This window comes from Pelodiscus sinensis, chromosome 20 (assembly GCF_049634645.1).
Source record: "Pelodiscus sinensis isolate JC-2024 chromosome 20, ASM4963464v1, whole genome shotgun sequence".
Lineage (NCBI taxonomy): Eukaryota > Metazoa > Chordata > Testudines > Trionychidae > Pelodiscus > Pelodiscus sinensis.
In genome coordinates, this window is record NC_134730.1 from 4,803,818 (window position 1) to 4,822,695 (window position 18,878).

Genomic DNA, 18,878 nt, shown 5'->3' on the forward strand with positions numbered 1-18,878 from the left:
AGCAAAGTGAAGGGAGGAAAGGGGAGAGGCTCCATTTTAGCCATGATTAGTGTAAGGCTCCACTGCGGGGGACTCCTACTCCCCATGTACCATGGATCACGTCCAGTCGCTCAGGCTCTCCCTCATCCCGGGAAAATACAGTATTCGAGCTTTTCTTCTGCCGTTCTATTGGCATGAGCCTGCATCGTTGCTTCCTCCTCCTCCACAAGGGTCTCAGCTCCCTTTGAAATTGGGTGCTCAGGAAATGCAAACTCCAGCACCAAGTCCTCTTAAGCCATGTAGGGCTACTGCTCTGCATCCAAACCCTTCAGTTCAACCATCTGCCAGGGGCAGGGGAGAAGTAACCCAGGCAGACCCCTCCCGCTCACTGCTGGTATCTCTGTGAGACGGGTCAGGGACAAACGGCAGCCCGGGGCCCCATTGCAGCAGGGGTCTCATCCCAGCAATCAGCACGTTGCTCTTACGTAGCAGCCCCGTCAGAGGATCTCAGCCTAGGCCTCGCAGTACCCCAATGCGGCCGGTAAAGGGGATCGTCCCCCCTTTCCAGAGTCAAACATGGAAGTGACTTTCCCAAAGCTGTCAGGTGCAGAGCCAGGAATACGATCCGGGGTCTCTCGACTCAAAATAAAAAAGGAGTCTCATAAAAAATGGAAATTAGGACAAATAACAAAGGATGAATATAGGCAAGCAACACGGGAATGCAGGGGCAAGATTAGAAAGGCAAAGGCACAAAATGAGATCAAATTAGCTACAGGCATAAAGGGAAACAAGAAGACCTTTTATAAATACATTAAAAGCAAGAGGAAGACCAAGGACAGGGTAGGCCCACTGCTTAGTGAGGAGGGAGAAGCAGTAACAGGAAACTTGGAAATGGCGGAGATGCTCAATGACTTCTTTGTTTCGGTCTTCACCGAGAAGTCTGGAGGTGTGCCTAACGTAGTGAATACAAGCAGAGAGAGGGTAAGTTTAGAAGATAGGATACACAAAGAACAAGTTAAAAATCACTTAGGAAAGTTAGATGTCAGCAAGTCACCAGGTCCTGATGAAATGCATCCCAGGATACTCAAGGAGCTGATAGAGGAGGTATCTGAGCCTTTAGCTATGATCTTTGAAAAATCATGGCAGACAGGGGAGATTCCAGAAGACTGGAAAAGGGCAAATATTGTGCCCATCTATAAAAAGGGGAATAAGAACAACCCAGGAAACTATAGACCGGTCAGTTTAACGTCTGTCCCAGGGAAGATAATGGAGCAGGTAATTAAGGAAATCATATGCAAACACTTGGAAAGTAATAAAGTGATAGGGAATAGCCAGCATGGGTTTGTGAAGAACAAGTCATGCCAAACTAATCTGATAGCTTTCTTTGATAAGATAACGAGCCTTGTGGATAAGGGAGAAGCGGTGGATGTCATATACCTAGACTTTAGTAAGGCATTTGATACGGTCTCGCATGATATTCTTATTGATAAACTAGGCAAATATAACTTAGATAGGGCCACGATAAGGTGGGTGCATAATTGGCTGGATAACCGTAGTCAGAGAGTGGTTGTTAACGGTTCTAAATCCTGCTGGAAAGGGATAACAAGTGGAGTTCCTCAAGGGTCTGTTTTGGGACCCATACTGTTCAATATCTTCATCAATGATGTAGATATTGGGATAGAGAGTACGCTTATTAAGTTTGCAGATGATACCAAACTGGGTGGGGTTGCGACTTCTTTGGAGGATAGGGACATAATTCAGAATGACCTTAGCAAGTTAGAGAAATGGTCGGAGGTAAACAGGATGAGGTTTAATAGAGAGAAATGCAAAGTGCTCCACTTAGGAAGGAACAATCAGTTCCATACATACAAGATGGGAAGCGACTGTCTAGGAAGGAGCATGGCAGAAAGGGATCTAGGGGTCATAGTGGACCACAAGTTGAATATGAGTCAACAGTGTGATGCTGTTGCAAAAAAAGCAAATATGATTCTAGGTTGTATTAACAGGTGTGTTGTAAGCAAAACTCGTGAAGTCATTCTGCCGCTCTACTCTGCACTAGTTAGGCCTCAGCTGGAGTACTGTGTCCAGTTCTGGGCGCCACATTTCAAGAAAGATGTGGAGAAATTGGAAAGGGTACAGAGAAGAGCGACAAGAATGATTAAAGGTTTAGAGAACATGACCTATGAAGCCAGGCTTCATGAACTGGGCTTGTTTAGTTTGGAAAAAAGAAGATTAAGGGGGGACATGATAGCGGCTTTCAAATATCTAAAAGGGTGTCACAAGGAGGAAGGAGAAAATTTATTCCTCTTGGTTTCTGAGGACAGGACAAGGAGTAATGGGCTTAAAGTGCAGCAGGGGAGGTTTAGATTGGACATTAGGAAAAAATTCCTAACTGTCAGGGTGGTCAAATATTGGAATAAATTGCCAAGGGAGGTGGTGGAATCTCCCTCTCTGGAGATATTTAAGAACAGGTTAGATAGACATCTGTCAGGGATGGTGTAGACGGAGCTTGATCCTGCCTTGAGGGCAGGGGGCTGGACTCGATGACCTCTCGAGGTCCCTTCCAGTCCTATGATTCTATGATTCTATGACTCCCAGGCTAGGGTTTAACCACAAAGACCTTGTCCAGGAGCACCCGGGTCTTGTCATGCAAATAGTCAGCATCAGGGCAAGGACTTTCTCCGTAAAAGGGCAAAATGGCACTTGCAAAACCAGAGGGGAGCCCAGGCCTGGAACCAGTATTTCTGGCCTGTGTTTGGCATTTTCCACAGAGGCCATTGGATTAGTCCCCTAGCCATGGGGTGGGGTGAGCACTAGAAAGCAGCAAGGAACAGTCAGCCAATAATAATGCTGAGCAATTATATCGTGCTTTGTGCTGAACAAACACAAGCTAATTCATCCCAGCCCTAGACGGGCTACGTCCACCTCTTCTAAAATAGAATATGAGGTGCCTCGGGCAAAGGCTGACAGACTCGACCATCAAAGAAAGGAGAAAAGGCTGAGGCTGAGGAGGGGGGAAATTAATCAAGAAAGCAGGGTTTGAATTTAAAAAGCAGGTCTTAAAAACAAAGGCAACACAGGGCAAATCATTACTCACTCTGAACGGCAATCAGGTGGGCCAAATTCTGCTCAGTCATATTGGTGTCAATCTGAGCAACTTCATTGACTTTACTTTAGCATCACTGGCTGCGTCTAGACTGGCAAGTTTTTCCACAAAAGTGGCTGCTTTTGCGGAAAAACTTTCCAGCTGTCTTTATTGGCTGCTTGATTTTTTGCAAAAGCACTGACGTTCTACTGTCCGAAATCAGTGCTTCTTGCGCAAATGCTTTGACGTTCCCGTTCGGGCAAAAGCCCTTTTCTGGAAATGTTTTTGCGCAAGAGGGCCAGTGTAGACAGCTAAAAACTTTTGCGCAAAAAAGCCCCGATAGCAAAAATGGCGATCGGGGTTTTCTTGCGCAACCCGCGTCTAGATTGGCACAGACGCTTTTCCGCAAAAAGTGCTTTTGCGGAAAAGCGTCCGTGCCAATCTAGAGGCTCTTCTCCGCAAATGCTTTCAACGGAAAAACTTTTCTGTTAAAAGCATTTGCGGAAAATTATGCCAGTCCAGAAGTAGCCACTGCTTATTAAGCTAATGGCAGTTTGCGTAAATATTGACGGAAAGCCAAATTCTGTTCTCACTGACACTGATGCAACCCCATTGGTTTCAATAAGGTTCCACAGGAGTGAGAGGAAAATTTGGCGATGAATAAGAACTTTTATGAATACACACACACACCTTTCACCCCAACCCTTCTGCTGCTCTGTCCGTTTAAATCACACGCTCTTGAGAGCAGAGACTTATTCTCTATTTGTACAGTCCCTAACCCAAGGAAACTCAACCATAAATCAGGGTTCTGCAAGATCAGTGGTAGTGTAGATCATGACAATATACATATATAACCTATATACCAGTGCAGTGATTTATATGGACCAGGACTTGTCCTGGTACCGTTAGAATATATTTTAATTACAGATGGAAAAACTGGTCTGGATACAATAAAAGCCATTTGCCCAAAACTCAACCCAAATTATTTCTGAGATGTGTGGGTCACATTTCCCGTCCCCAGCAGTTTTCATGTTGGTGACCTTTGCACTTTTCTAACTGTGATCTGAGCAGAAGAGGAAGTTCCAGAAATCTCTTGAGGCCCTGTTTCTTGCAAGGCTTCAGGTTTTGCAAACTCTTTTCCCGTAAAGACTAGGGACTCTGGCTACTTATCCAAATTTCACCTCCATATATTTAGGTTCACTCACTGCCGATTTCAGGGGGATTATAAAATTGTCAATTACTAACAACTGAATGATTAGGTGATTCGTTCACCTTCCAGCTACTAAGAGCTAAGGCTTGGCTTCACATTGTGGTTTCATACATGCCAGCCAGAATGTTACGTGGCACCTTATAACTCAGTTATGAGTACCTGCAGGAACCTAGAACCACATATTATATGGCACACAGAGAGTTGTTCTCCTTACCGATTGGTTAACATCTGAGCTACAGCTAAAACAAAATGGAAAAAGAGAGAATCATGGGATTTTTATTTATTGTTCATTTGTTTCTGTGGATTTGACCATACATCTTTAGACGTAAACACACGCAACCTCTTGGATTTCCAGGGGGTGGAGACCCAGGGAAGCAGGGGACTATTTTCTTTCACCATATCTATTTTCAATGTGATATACAGTCTTAGAGGGGGAGCCATGTTAGCCTGTAACCTTAAGAACAACGAATCCTGTGGCTCCTCAGAGACTAACACAAATATTTAGAATCATGAGCTTTCATGGGTAAACCTCACTTCATCAGATGAGTTGGAGTTGAAATAACAGAAACAGAGAGGATAGATTGTAGATATACAGTTAACTGCAAAAACGAACAGCCCTCATCAGAACACTTTCACAGTTGTTGTACCCAGTGTCAGTTACTCATGTCCTTCAAATAATCCAACCCCCTCTCCAGGAGGTCAGTGTTTAAAGGGCAACTTGAATAAGGAGTTCACTCCCTCATCAGTAGCAAATTGTTCTCATTGAGGGTATGTCTATACCTCAGAGTTTTGTTGGAAAAAACGGCCGTTTTTCCGACAAAACCTGCATTATGTCCACACTGCAATCACGTTCTTCGGAAAGAAAATCGAAAGAACAGAGGGGTTTTCTGGTGTTGGTAATCCTTTTTCTACGAGGAAGAAGGGCTACAGATGGGTGTAGCATCTCCGGCGGGCAGGGGTGAGCCAGGCACAGTCCCAAAAAGATGGCCTTCTGCATGTGGAAGTTTTAGAGCCACTGCTGGTCCCACCGCTCCATGACCAGCCAGTCCCACCAGTCCGAACTGGTGTCAAGCCTCCAGAAACGCCTCTCCACTGTGGGTTGCAGTTGCCAGAGTGTAGCTCCTGCACCCAGGGAGAAGGTCCCAGAATGAGCTTGGGGTCGAGCTTGTGCACAACCAGAAAAGCAGCTGGCACGCAACGTGCAGCATGGCCATGTGGGGCCATCGCATGCCCAGGGGCAGCTCTGGCTCCATGGCACAAAGGAAAAAGCTGTGGCATCCACAACAGGCACTGCAAGAGCTTTGCTTTCTCTCGAAGAGGTAGGCAAGCACGCAGCAGAAGCAGAGAAATGGCTGTCCAGGGGGGTCCCTTTAAGCACATGTCTCTGTAAGACTCCGACTCTGGCTGAAGTGGTTCCGGGTGGCCTTTTATGCGAGAGAGCATCCAATCAGTCTGGACACTCTCTTTCGAAAAAGCAGATCGCTTTTTCAATGCGCTTTTGCGTGTGGATGCTCACTTTTGGAAGAAGGTTTTCCGGAAGAGATCTTCCAAAAAAAGCTTCTTCCAAAAGAAGCCTGCAGTCTAAACATAGCCTGAGATACCGAGACCATAATTGCTGCACAAACCCTCCAACTATTTTTACATAGTGAGGGACCCCCCTGATGCCACTTACATCAGTTTCACACTGGCCTAACGCCAATGACTCTGAATTTACACAAGAGCAAATGAGTTCAAAATCAGGCCTGATGACTTTACACCTAAAATAACAGGAAAGAATTGTTCCAAGTAGAGCCAGTTTCCAGACCTGGTTGATGTTTGGAAGTGACTGAAAGCTCAGGAAATAAGAACATAAAGATCTGAGATCAGCACAGAGAGCTCTGCCATGTCTCCATTAGCCCCAGCAGTCCTGATCTTCAGTAAGACACTGGAAAAACTTAAAAAACAACACGACCTCCGCAATAGGCACAGGAAAGTGGCCATCTAGGGCAGGAGAGCTGCCAGCCTGGCCACCCAGGAGCAGGTGTGCATGAAAATCAAGGTGGTCCACTGAGACCCCCGACCCTGAGCCCTGAGCTTACAATGGCCGTACTGGGTCAGACCAAAGGTCCATCTAGCCCAGTAGCCTGTCTGTCGACAGCGGCCAACCCTAGGGACCCTGGAGGGGATGGACCACTCCTACCCCCTGGCTAATAGCACTCCATGGTCCCAACCTCCATGACTTGATCTCACGTCCCTTTAAACTCTGTTCTAATTCTAGCCTTCACAGCCTCCTGCAGCAAGGAGTTCCACAGGTTGACTCTTTGCTTTGTGAAGAACAACTCTCTGTTACTAGTTTGAAGCCTGCTACCCATTCCTTTCCTTTGGTGTCCTCTAGTCCTTCTATTATGGGAACTAATGAAGAACTTTTCTTTATGCACCCTCTCCACCCCACTCATGCTTTTAGAGACCTCTATCCTATCCCCCCTCAGTCTCCTCTTTTCTAAACTGAAAAGTCCCAGTCTCTTTAGCCTCTCTTCATATGGGACCTGTTCCAAACCCCTGATCATTTTAGTTGCCCTCCCCTCTCCCACCCTCTCTCTTCCCCTCTCCCACCTCCTTTTCCCAGTCTCCCCAAGTTTTGTTCAATAAAGAGAGATTCTATTTTTGACCACACGTTTTCTTTATTTTGTACATCAGGAAGGGGGGCTAGGGAAGGGTAAGTGGAAGGAGGTGAGGGAGGAATGGGGTACGAGCCCCCAATGGGGAGGACTGGGCTGGCTCTGTGGGCTTCTGGGGGTGGAAGCTCTCCTGCAGCCCCCCAATTGTCCCCTCTCCCCAGATGGCAGCCTGCGGCAAGTGCAGCCGGGCTGATGGCCGAGTGCTGTGATGTGCCCAGTGTGGGCACTCAGGGCAATCCAAGCCAGGACTGCTTTGCAAGCGGGGCACTCCTGAGAACTGTCTGTCCGGGGTGGGAGTCGGGTCCCGTTAAGCACAGCCCTCGGCTAGCCTGAGGCAGCAGCTCAACGCTCTAAGTCCTCCTCTGATGCCCTGCCGGCACTGCTTCCGGCCAGCCTTAACCCCGGTTCAGGATCCACTCTGTGTGGACATGCTAGTTCGAATTAGCAAAACGCTAATTCGAACTAGTTTTTTAGTCTGGATGCGTTAGTTCGAATTAGCTTAGTTCGAATTAACTTTGTAGTGTAGACGTACCCTAGGAGACTAACAAACATGTAGATGGTTTCATGAGTTTTCAGTCACTTCCAAACATCAAGCAGGTCTGGAAAATGGCTTTATGTGGAACAATGGAACAGCCAGCTGCGGGCTGCTGGCAGGCAAGGAAGCCTTCTTGAAAGTGCTGCAGGCTGGGAGCTGCTTAGGTAAGCACCTCTGGGCCAGAGCCTGCCTCGGGCATCCTATCCCCTCCCGCATCCAGCTCCCTCCCAGACTCTGCACCCTCTCCTATGCCCCTTCCCCAGCCCTGCACCCATGCCCCCTCCCAGACCCTGCATTCCAATCCCCTGCCCCATTCAAACCCTCTGCATCCTCTTCCCCACCAACCAGCCAGATCACAACTCCCTCCCAAACCCCACATCCTCTCCATAGAAAAATGCAGCCCTTGACCATTTACCAAAATCTTGGAGTGCCCCCCCCCCCATCAAAAATAATTGGCCTTAGCTGGACACTCCAAAGGTGCAGAAATGGGCTGGAAATCCCATGGGAAGTCACATGCAGTGTGCCTGCAATCCCCAGTGTCTAGCGATGCCAGAAGCAGCAGGAGAGACGTCCTTCTGGCTGTGTTGTGGCACGTTGGGACCCAAGAGTGAGACAGGTCAACAGCTAAAAGAAAAATGAATGAAAAAAATCGTTAACCACATTTCTCTAACCCCAACACAAGTTCTATTTGGGCTACATTTGAGTTTTGGGTGGGGAAAGCAGAGCGGGATTCTTGTGTCTCTAAGGGTGTGTCTAAACTACATGGCTCCATCGATGGAGCCATATAGATTAGGCTGATTGGCAAAGGGAAATGAAGCCGCGATTATTTAAATCGCGGCTTCATTTACATTTAAATGGCAGCCGCGCTGAGCCAACAAACAGCTGATCAGCTGTTTGTCGGCTCAGTGCGCTAGTCTGGACGCTAGTCTGGACTCCAAGATTTTGCCTCGTAGGATGAGGTTTACCGGGGAGGCCGATAAAGGGCTTTCATGTCGGCAGGGGAGCGTCCAGACTGCCCTGATCTGCCGACAAACAGCTGATCGGCAGTGCGGGGCAGCCATGTAAATTTAAATGAAGCCGCGATTATTTAAATCGCAGTTTCATTTCCCTTTGCCAAACAAACAAAACTACATGGTTCCGTCGACAGAGCCATGTAGTTTAGACGTACCCTAACAGAAATGCCTTCATTGGGCAGACTACTCTAAATAGCTTTGCAACCATCTCACCAGGAAAGAGGAATGCAGCTTCCAAGCCCCATTCATTCCTCGCCCTTGCTGCTGCGTCTGCAGACAAGGACACCCATTCTGATCCTGGCTTCTGGGCTGTGGCGGGAAGGAGTCTGGACGAGGGTATTTATATTTGAGGTCGATCTTGGACTGCACTTAAATTAAAAAGGGATCTCGTGCTTAAAAAGGCTGGAGACCCGGCACAGCCAATTGGCATGCTAAAGTCCCGTTGCTGACTACAGATGGATTTTAGCTGATGCTTTCTTGCTTTGTTGAATCGGGGTCTCAAAGTGGAGCACAGCGCAGAAAAGGCTCGTTGAGGAATTGTTCCGTCTCATCCCTGCAGCATTAACCCAGCTCCTAAGCCCCCCATACGCTTTGGCTTTACCAGCCTAGCAGACCCGAGTAAGAAGCAGAACTAGATCTGTCTCTCACATCAGCTGGCAGCGGGGTCAGAGTTCGTTTGGCAGGCCTCCTCCTCCAAAGGGCCAACAATCTCTTTTTCTAGTCTGGCTGTGGGCTGCTCTGCTATCTCCTTATGCATTCTTGCCTTTGCTTTGCCCATCAGGGAGCTGCCCGTCACATCCCAGATCCCCCTCACACCCGTGCCTGAGACTTTGTGAGTCCCCATTGAGTCAGGGCAAGATTCCAGGTGAGACAACTCCAGTCAGATCCTCATTCTTTCTCCCGTTTAATTTACATCTGACAGCAGGAGTCTTAAGCATCTTGCCCTCACAGTGGACTCTGGCCATTGCAACAGCCCTCCCCGGCTTTGCTTGCACTAACTGGGGACAGTGGAGGCCAAATGACATCATGGGAAGCAGTTGCCACGGAGACAGACAGTGGTCATTACTGGTTCCCATGGCACTGGTTAAGACATGCACTGGTGTGAAGAATACACACCCGCCACGCTATTTGTCGCCCAGCTAATCATCTTAGAAGTTAAACAGTTTGCCTTTATTCCCTGTATTTTCAGAGTCCAACGGACACAGATGAGCTAGCAGACCCAGTGGGACTGAAGGATTCTTTCTTCCCAGGGCTTTGCTGTGCCAGCGCTTGGCTAGGCACAAAGAGCTGAATAATGTGATCCTGACCAGCCAGCCCTGCTGAAAACTTAATGAATTCATGAGAGTTGCTCAGGTGTGGCCAAGGGCAGTATTTGGCCTAAGGGGCGGGGGCGAGGGGCCTCCAACCCTGCTGAGCAGACCATGAATTTAAGTGCCCTGTCTCCAGGAGAGGCCATGCCAGCCCGGCTCCGGTAGTCTGTGAGGTTACAGTGCCTTAGAGTAAGTCATGGCCTGCACCTTGTGACGCACCCGAGGGTCTGTGAGGTGTCAGAGTGGCCTATGGGCGTCTTGTGGAATTCCAGGGGGTGGTTCGGACTTTACGTTTCTGAAGGGTTTGTACCCTCGTCACCTGCACGATGGCCTCTCTTCTCGCTCCGTACGGCGGCGGCGGCAATCGGAGGAATTGTCTCAATACGGAGACGAGGGAGCGGCTGGCAGGGTGTCTGCTGAGGGCCTCTAGTCTCTGGAATGTATTTCCCCTACGGGCGCTCTTGCTCAGATTTGTTCACCTTCCAGCCAGGGTGCGAGGCTTGGTACACAGCAGGAGAGGGAATCCCACACTGATGTGGCCCCTGACCAGGGAGACCGACACTCCCCACGCTCCCCTCACATACCAGAGCCTCGTGGGGCCCAGCCTAGCAGATTTTGTGTGCTCCAGCCCTGCGGTGGGATGGCAGGGGGGCTGGAGCACCAGTGGGGGTCCCTAATGCTGGGGGGAGCCCTGAGCCTCGGGATCTGGATCCAGGCAAGCTGGGGGCCACATCCAGCCCCCAGACTTGAGCTTTCCCACCCCTGGTGTACAGACATTTGAGGTGGGGAGGGATGAGGGATGAGGGCCGGTCAGGATGTGGGACGTATTAGTTAGGGACGTGGGTGGAGGTCCCAGATAACTGCTGATTGTGGGGCTGTTTGGGAAAGCAGAACGGGGTGAGATGGCCATTCCCAGCACAAGATCCTGAAGGGCAAATAGCTAACTATGGATATCTGGCTGACAAAGGAAGCTATATTCATGCCTGCTAAGTCGCTCACCAAAGCCCTGGAGACTTTACTCGCAGAGCAGGACTACTCAACATGCAGCAGGCGGCCCACAGCCCGTTTGTTTGCAGCCCACAGTGCGGTTTGGGTTTACGCAGGGCTCAACACGCGGCCCGCGGATGCAGTTCTTTGAACATGGCCTCTACTGGGAACACACTCCACAACGGCGAGTCAATATCATGGTCCTCTGTTGACATGCGTTTTGTAGTTAAATTCTGGGACTGCCGTTGCTCATTAAAAGTGCTGTCAAATGGGTGGAAATCAGGTCAATATTGCATTGTATTAATATCAGCAGAACTGACTTAAATGGGGCCTGCATGTTTGTAGTCTTGCCTTAATCTTTGTATTCATGCCTGTCAGTGTGAAATAAGCTATTTGCATATATATGCAACCACACAAGTCGCGACCCTCGGCATGTGCTAGCCTGTGAATGTCACTGTGGCCCTCAGAGCTTCCAAAGTTGAGTAGCTCTGCTCTAGTGACCAATCACAGCCTCCGACGAACAGAGATAAGATCCATACTGAGTCTGCAGAGCTCAGAACCAAAGCATTATGATAACAAATAAAAGCTTGTATTTAATTAACATCAGAGGGATATGGTCTCCCATTTGCTCAACAGACCAGGCTGGCAGCAACTGGAAGTCATCACCACCCAATTCCTATTGGTCTGTATGAAATAATTTGTCTATATGAGCTGGTTTGGCTGCTCTTGCTGTGCAGTGAGCACTGTGTCGACAAAGCCAGGGTCTGCAGGTGCTCCACGCTAGCCCTGGCCCCCTGGCTGACAATGAAAGAACTGACCCAGTTGTGTGCGTGGTGGGAAATGTTAGGGGTGGGAGGCCAGTGCAGACCTAGCTTTTAATTGGACCCTGAGCCAGGAATAGGACTTGTTTTTACCTTAAAAAGTTTTCTCCTCTAAACTGATCCCTTCCTTCCTTTCTTGGACTTTCAGCCTCTCATCACCCTACAGTTCTCCCCACAACCTACTATAATTGAGTGATGACTGCAAGAAGATTAAAAGAATTAATCCCCATAATATATGGGAAGGATCAAGAGTGTTTCATCTCCCTTTCCCTTTACAAACAATCTCATATTTCTTTGGGGGAGGAAAGGATCATGGAAAGTCCTGTGGGTCATTCCTAGGACCAAAGGGGGTTGGAGAGATTTTTCGACTTCTGCTCTCCCGGGTTGTAAATTGTAATGCAGAGCATGTAACTCGCAATGGGATGAAACATTATCTCTAAAGCTCTTTACTTGCTTCCTGCTAAAGCGTGTGTGTGTGTGTGTGTGTGTGTGTGTGTGTGTGTGTGTGTGTGTGTGTGTTTCTTAAGCAGCTAAAAATGTAAGAGGAGATAGATGGTCTTTCATGCTTCTTGAGCAGTATATTGTTATAATCATGGGTCATATATTTATTGCTAAACAACACATGAATGTATGTACTGGCTGCTAAAGATTTGGTATTAGGCCTAATAGTCTTTTTTAATTGCAGCAGAAATTAGTCTTCCTTTGCCATTACCACGAGGCACACTGCAGCCTTTCTGGAGAAGAAAGAAGGGGCACGAAGAGTCAGTCTGATATCTCAGCACTTAATCCACTTTCACAGTACACGGATCACAGCATCCAAGGAGTTAAATCCCCACCGTAATGAGCTGTGTGGCATTAAAGTTGAGAAAGCTGAAACCAAAGTTAAGGAATTTATTTGAACCATCACCCCAAAAACCCAAAGCCAGCCTAATTGTAGAACCTAATTTGGAGAGAGATTAAAAAGACTTGGACTTTTCATCTTAGAAAAGAGGAGACTAAGGGGGGATATGATAGAGGTTTATAAAATCATGAGTGGTGTGGAGAAAGTGAAGAAGGAAAGTTATTTACTTGTTCCCATAACATAAGAACTAGGGGCCACCAAATGAAATTAATAGGCAGCAGGTTTAAAACAAACAAAAGGAAGTTCTTCTTCACGTAGCGCACAGTCAACCTGTGGAACTCCTTGGCAGAACTTTAACAGGGTTCAAAAAAGAGCTAGATAAATTCATGGATCATCAATGGCTCTTAGCCAGGATGGGTAGGAATATTGTCCCCAGCCTCTGTTTGTCTAGAAATGGATGACAGGAGAGGGATCACGTGAGACTTCCCTGTTGTGTTCACTCTCTCTGGGGTATCTGGCATTTGCCAATGTCAGCAGACGGGATACTGGGCTAGATGGACCTTTGGTCTGATCCGTTATGGCTGTTCTTATGTATCTGGTCTGGAAGGGTTAGCAACACCAGCCCAATGCAATACTAATCCACACCAGAGTGAGATTAGAATAGTATTCATATGGCACCTTTGAGCCAAAGATCTCAACGTGATTTCACCAACATTAGTGAGTTTTCCGTTTTACTAATAGGGAAAAGTGAGGTCCAAATAAGCTACGAGTCCTGCTCAAGGTCACCTCGCATGTCAGTAACAGGTCTTCTGACTCCCCGTTCCCTGCCAGCCTGAAACAGCTGCCTGGGAGCAGAGGACCAAATGCAGATGTATGCAAGCCGGTAAGCCACTCTTCCTGCAAGCCTTCAAGGAAAGCAGTGAAGGTTCAACACCTCTCGTTGCCTTCCTGAAAATGGCATTAAATCTCTTTGCTCCGTGGCAGCCCTGACTCTCTGCAACATGCTGAATGTGGGTCTCTGGGACTGAACATCAGCACCCAGCTGAGTGGTGGTTTTCTCCGTACCCTACCTTGACCCACAGTAGCTGATCCAAGATCTTTCCCTGCACCACTCAGTGTAGGCCCATTATTCCCAAGGCCGGAAGAGGTTTGATGTGAAGAGCTCAGCCATGCATTTATGGCATCATCTGATATCAGTAGGGGAGCAGCTCCATTTACCGGTGCTATTCTGTGGGGGTACGTCTAGGGAGTTCGAACTAGGGAGGCTAATGAGGGCCACCGAAATTGCAAATGAAGCGAGGGATTTAAATATCCCGCACTTCATTAGCATGTTCCCGGGCGGTCGCCATTTTGGAAACGGACTAGCCCAGAATAACTGCCTGCATCTACACGCGGCAGTGAAATGGGAGTTCAAAGTAAACTCCTAACTCGAATTAGCTGTTACTCCTCGTAATGAAAATAGGTGTGTACAATGTATTGATTTAAGGATATTTGTTCTGGATATTTTGACATGCGATGTTGACCATTTGGTTTTAATGGTTTTAATGGTTTGCAAAGCTCTAACTTTTTGAATCTCATGTCTTCTGTCATTAAGTAATTATCTGATTCCACATCCCATAATTTTCTGCAAGTGTGAGAATTTTAAAAATATATATGCATTGAAAAAACTGCTAAAATAAATCAATTATTATCTGTCAACATTTTTAAAAATTGAACTCTGCTGAGGCTACTTGTATTGCATGCTTCTGAAAAGGAGATGAAAAAGGTCTAAATGCCCTTTATAGATTACTGTAGTCTTAATTGCAACCAGAACTGCTCAAACCACAGAAAGTTAATGAGCTCTTTCTGTAGAATTATACTCTTCCGAATGCTAACTCAAATGTGTGCTTGTGGACTGGGGTGATTGTTATAACCCAAGAGCTTGTTATCCATAATTAGCCTTTCCAAGTCTCTGAAAAACCATGAATGCATTAAAATTTGGGCCAGCAGCCTTGTATAACACCATTATTAACCTTGCACCTAGCAGGGTGAAGAAATGAAATTAAAGCTCTTTTGCATACGAAACAGAAATTTCCCACCGTTCTGTATGTGTAAAATTCATGAGTTTTGGTTGAAAACATTTGTTACATAAACAGGATTTAGTCTATGGCTTCTTCATCAGCTAGGGCATCTCCTAAGGCTATGCCTAGACTGCAGGCTTTTTTCAGAAGAAGCTTTTTTCGGAAGAGAGCTTCCAAAAGAGAGCATCCACACTGCAAAAGCGCATTGAAAAAGCGATCTGCTTTTTCAAAAGAGAGCATCCAGACTGAATGGACACTATCTCGCATGTAAGCTGTGATTGCTATGGATGGAATGACCACCAGGGCACTTGCACTTTTTCCTGTTTCTTCTTCTTCGGAAAGAATTCCCTCTTCCCCGTCCACACATGCCTTTTTGCAGAAGAGCTCCTTTGCGAAAAGGCTTCTTCCTCATAGAATGAGGATTACCAACTCCAGAAAACCCCCTCTGCTCTTTCGATTTTCTTACAGAAGAACGCAATTATAGTCTGGCCGTTCCTCAAGTTTTGTCGGAAAAACGGCTGTTTTTCGAACAAAACTCTATAGTGTAGACATACCCTAAACCCAGCTGCCTGCCTCTTTCTTTCAATAATCCACTGGCACAATGCACAAATACCATCTACCCACAACAATTCTGTTTAGTCTCTAAAAGGAGTCCCATGAAGCCGGATGGAGCTCTACCTTAATCCACGTAAATGTGCTTAGTCTCAAATTTCCTGCTGAGGCCGCAGAATTCCAAGAAAAGCAAAAGCTGTGGTGATAGGCTGGTGACCAACCAATATTAATTCATCATCCTCACATTTGCAGGTCGGTTTGTCTGACACTTGACCTCAGCACCATGACATCTGTGTCACTGAGAGCAGGCCACGCAGCCCAGGCAATGTGGGCCTCTGTTTACCACTCACGATCACACTTACCTGTCTCACAGGAGTGCTCTCCGAGTCAATGCATGTTTGCAAAGTGTTCAGAGAGGTGAAAGCTGTTACAGAAAGGCAAACGAGTCAGTAAAAGGTGCAGAACCGTCTTTCCTACACTTTCGCAGGTTCCCACAAAGAACACACAGTTGCAGCTCTTTCAGTTTCTCTAGTCAGCTCCTCCATCTCCTGAACCGCAAGCTGCTGGCATAATTCAGAAGGAGCACACCTTGGAGAGATGCAGAATGAATGGCATTGTAAGCTTTCAGATGGCTTTGCTGGACCTCATGTCAGCTTGTAATTAACAGCAGAAACCACTTCTGTCACTTGCGATGTTATCATCAATCTTCTTGCCTTTCAAAGTGAGGAGAGGCTTGTCAATCATGGGCAATTAGGTTTCTGAAGTCGGCTTTGGGGGATTAGAAATGTTTGCAGAGCGACTGCATACCTGGAGACTATTACAGAGATACCGTAGAAAAGACCACAAGACAGGCAAGGAGCAGCTCTGAAACTAGGCCCTCATGGAAAGCCAACTGCCTCCTTTTAGGTTTGCAGGCAAGATTTAAGGAATCTTTATATTTTCAGGGAAGGGGCAAATGGGCTGGGAAGTAACCGCGTTCCTGACCCTGACATGAAATGATTTGTTCCGAGTCATTCACAAAGCAGACATCAGGACCAGGGGAATACCAATGACCTCGTACAGTTGGTCCCAGCCAATGCAGAACTGGCTTTTATTCCACATTTTTCTAGTGCCAGGTTAATCTTAAAAATCCTAACTAGGGCCAGGTGGAAATTCTCAGTGAAGTTAACTGGGTTTTCAACCAGATGAACATGTTCGTAACATCTGTTTGCCTCGATTTCCCTTTTTTTTCCTCTCATCAAACAACCAAACATACTTGTTTTCAGTCAAAAATTTCTGATTTTTGGTCAAAAGCGTCCTATTATTTAGCCATATATTTTAGGCTTTCTGCCTCAACACAAGTTAAAATTTCCCACTGAAAATTGCAACAAGAACAAAACATTCATTTTCAGCAACATTTTCAGCTGAAAAAGGAACATTTCTTGACCAATTCTAGACACCTCCTTTGGGGGCCAATCAGATTGCACTGTCAGAGTCAGGTCTGTGTATCTGCCATCACCTCATTACAATATGTTCTGTTCCTTCGTGTTTTTGGCCTACCTCTGTGCCCTTAACACTTCAGTGGCACTCCCCAGGATGCCACCAGCCCGAACAGAATCTGGCCCCGTATTGTCTGTGTGGCGTCAGGTTCTCTCCTTTCACTTGTCGAAAGAATTCAGACATTGCTCCTCAGCTGCAGTAAGTCAATCCACCACTGGTAAAAACACAACCAAACAGATAATCTGCCTTCAAACGAAATGAGTGTATGTTTAGAAAAGAGTTAAATTTTGCTCCCTTTATGGTTGCAACCACATCCTCAGAGCTGTTAACCTGGAGATGAACTTCAGATAATAAAACCCTAACCTTGCTCCTTTATAAGAGCCAGCAGTCAACCGCTACTTTGGGCCCTCCCCAGCTCTAGCATGGCTTGTTTTTCTTTTCAAGGGGAGACAGCTACTAAATCTAAACTCCCTTCCACTCCTTAGCACTCTTGGGCTTCTCCCTAGCTGCAGTGCTTTTCCATGTCCTTGCTCTCGGTTAAACAAACATTATGACACTGACCGATTGCTTTAACAAACTTCACTGTTCCATGTTCTCAAAAAAAGCAGGATTCTCTTGTTACAAGGAACATTCTTTCTCTGTCACTTTGCCTGCTTCAGCATCCTCTAGCACTACCACCAAGATTGGCAGAGGTGACGAGCGATTTTGAGCAACTCCATTCTCGCCCCATCTTGAAGGCAGCTGATGTAAATTGCCAGAACTCCGCTGATTTATGGGGATACAACAGTTTACACAAGTTGGGGATATGGCTGCTGTTTTTCAGAGAGTGAGTGTTCAGCATTTTCTGACAATCTCCCTTTGACATGACTCAAGTTGGGACCCAAAGCACTAGAGACAAAGAGAGAAAGAAAGTCCTATTTTAGTACCAAGAATATCAAAGGAAGTCTAGTTTGTTTTGATCCCAAATCCAGGGTCCAGATTTAGTTTCCTGTAATTTGCAGCTAAATTGCAGAGTCCATAAATATTTCTGGAAAATAAGTTATTATAACAACCATTCCTCTCCTCCATATACTCTTTCCTTAAAATGATAACCTGTGTTTCCAAAATTGCACAGAGAAAGGAAACTGCCGTTTGCTTTAGCCAAACCAAAAGCACATCCAGCCCAGCCTGTGTTGGCTGTTCCCCTGCAGCACAGAGACTTGGTGCTTTAGGGCAAGTTGTTATTATTGCAAGAAACTAGCTTATTTTGATTCCCCACAATCATCCCTGCTTTTCTGTTGGTTCAAACCTGGTGACTTCCTTCATCTTTTCCCTTTTGTGTTCTGCTCGTCACATGGAACAACATGATTTTGTTTAATGACCAAATGCCCAAGAAATGCCAAGTTCTCCCTTTTCTCCTCCTCCAATTGTATTTGTGTTTTTTCCCCTATAAATCAGCAGCACTCAATTGAAGTCAACCCAACTCTGGTGATTCCGACCAGCTGAGAACCTGGTCCCAGGATCTCACTTTGTATGCAGTGTTCAGGACAACACAAGGAAACAGCCATTTTCACCTCCTGTCCTGTAAAAAAAATTCAGAAAATACCGGACACCTAAAATGTCCGGCATTTTCTGATTTTTTTCCCCTGCCAGGAGGCAAAAATACCAGACACCTGGCAATCCTATGACACACTCAGCAACTGGGCCCAGCCCTGGTCCCCCCTTCCCACACTCGTTTCCTGCACAGGGCCTAATTTTCATGCTTGTGCTGCTTAGCACATGACATGAGCAAGAGAGAGCAAGCATCACTCTATGCCAGCTCTGCAGCTCTCCTGTTGTGCCTCATCACAACTTAGGTACTGCTGCCATGGCCCATGGGGACCTTGTGGCAGCTGGGCAGCTCCACATCCCATTTTCTAGGCTACACAGCAATTCAGGGGCCATGTGACAGATGTCACACAAGGTCTGTATCAAGCAGAGGCTCCCACTCCGTCGGGGACATTGTAGCTGGATCCATGGGCTCCAGGGATCCTTTGTGCCAGGGTATTGTATGGCAAGGACCACACCAAGAGCCTGTAAAGCATCCAAGGTTTGGACTTAGAAGCTCTAAATACAGAGGCTTGAGACCTGCATGATTCAGAAAATGGAGGAATTGGAGATCTGGCAGATTCAAAACACTGAGACTTGGTCCACACTACATAGGAAGATCAAAATAAGATATGCAACTCCAGCTATCTATCTTACATGGAGTGCAAATGCTCCCAATAGCTTCCCTTACTCCTCATGAGGAGCAGGAGTACCAGGATTGATGGGGGCACCCTTTGAGTTTGATTTAGCAGGTCTAGCCTACACCCACTAAATCAAATCCCA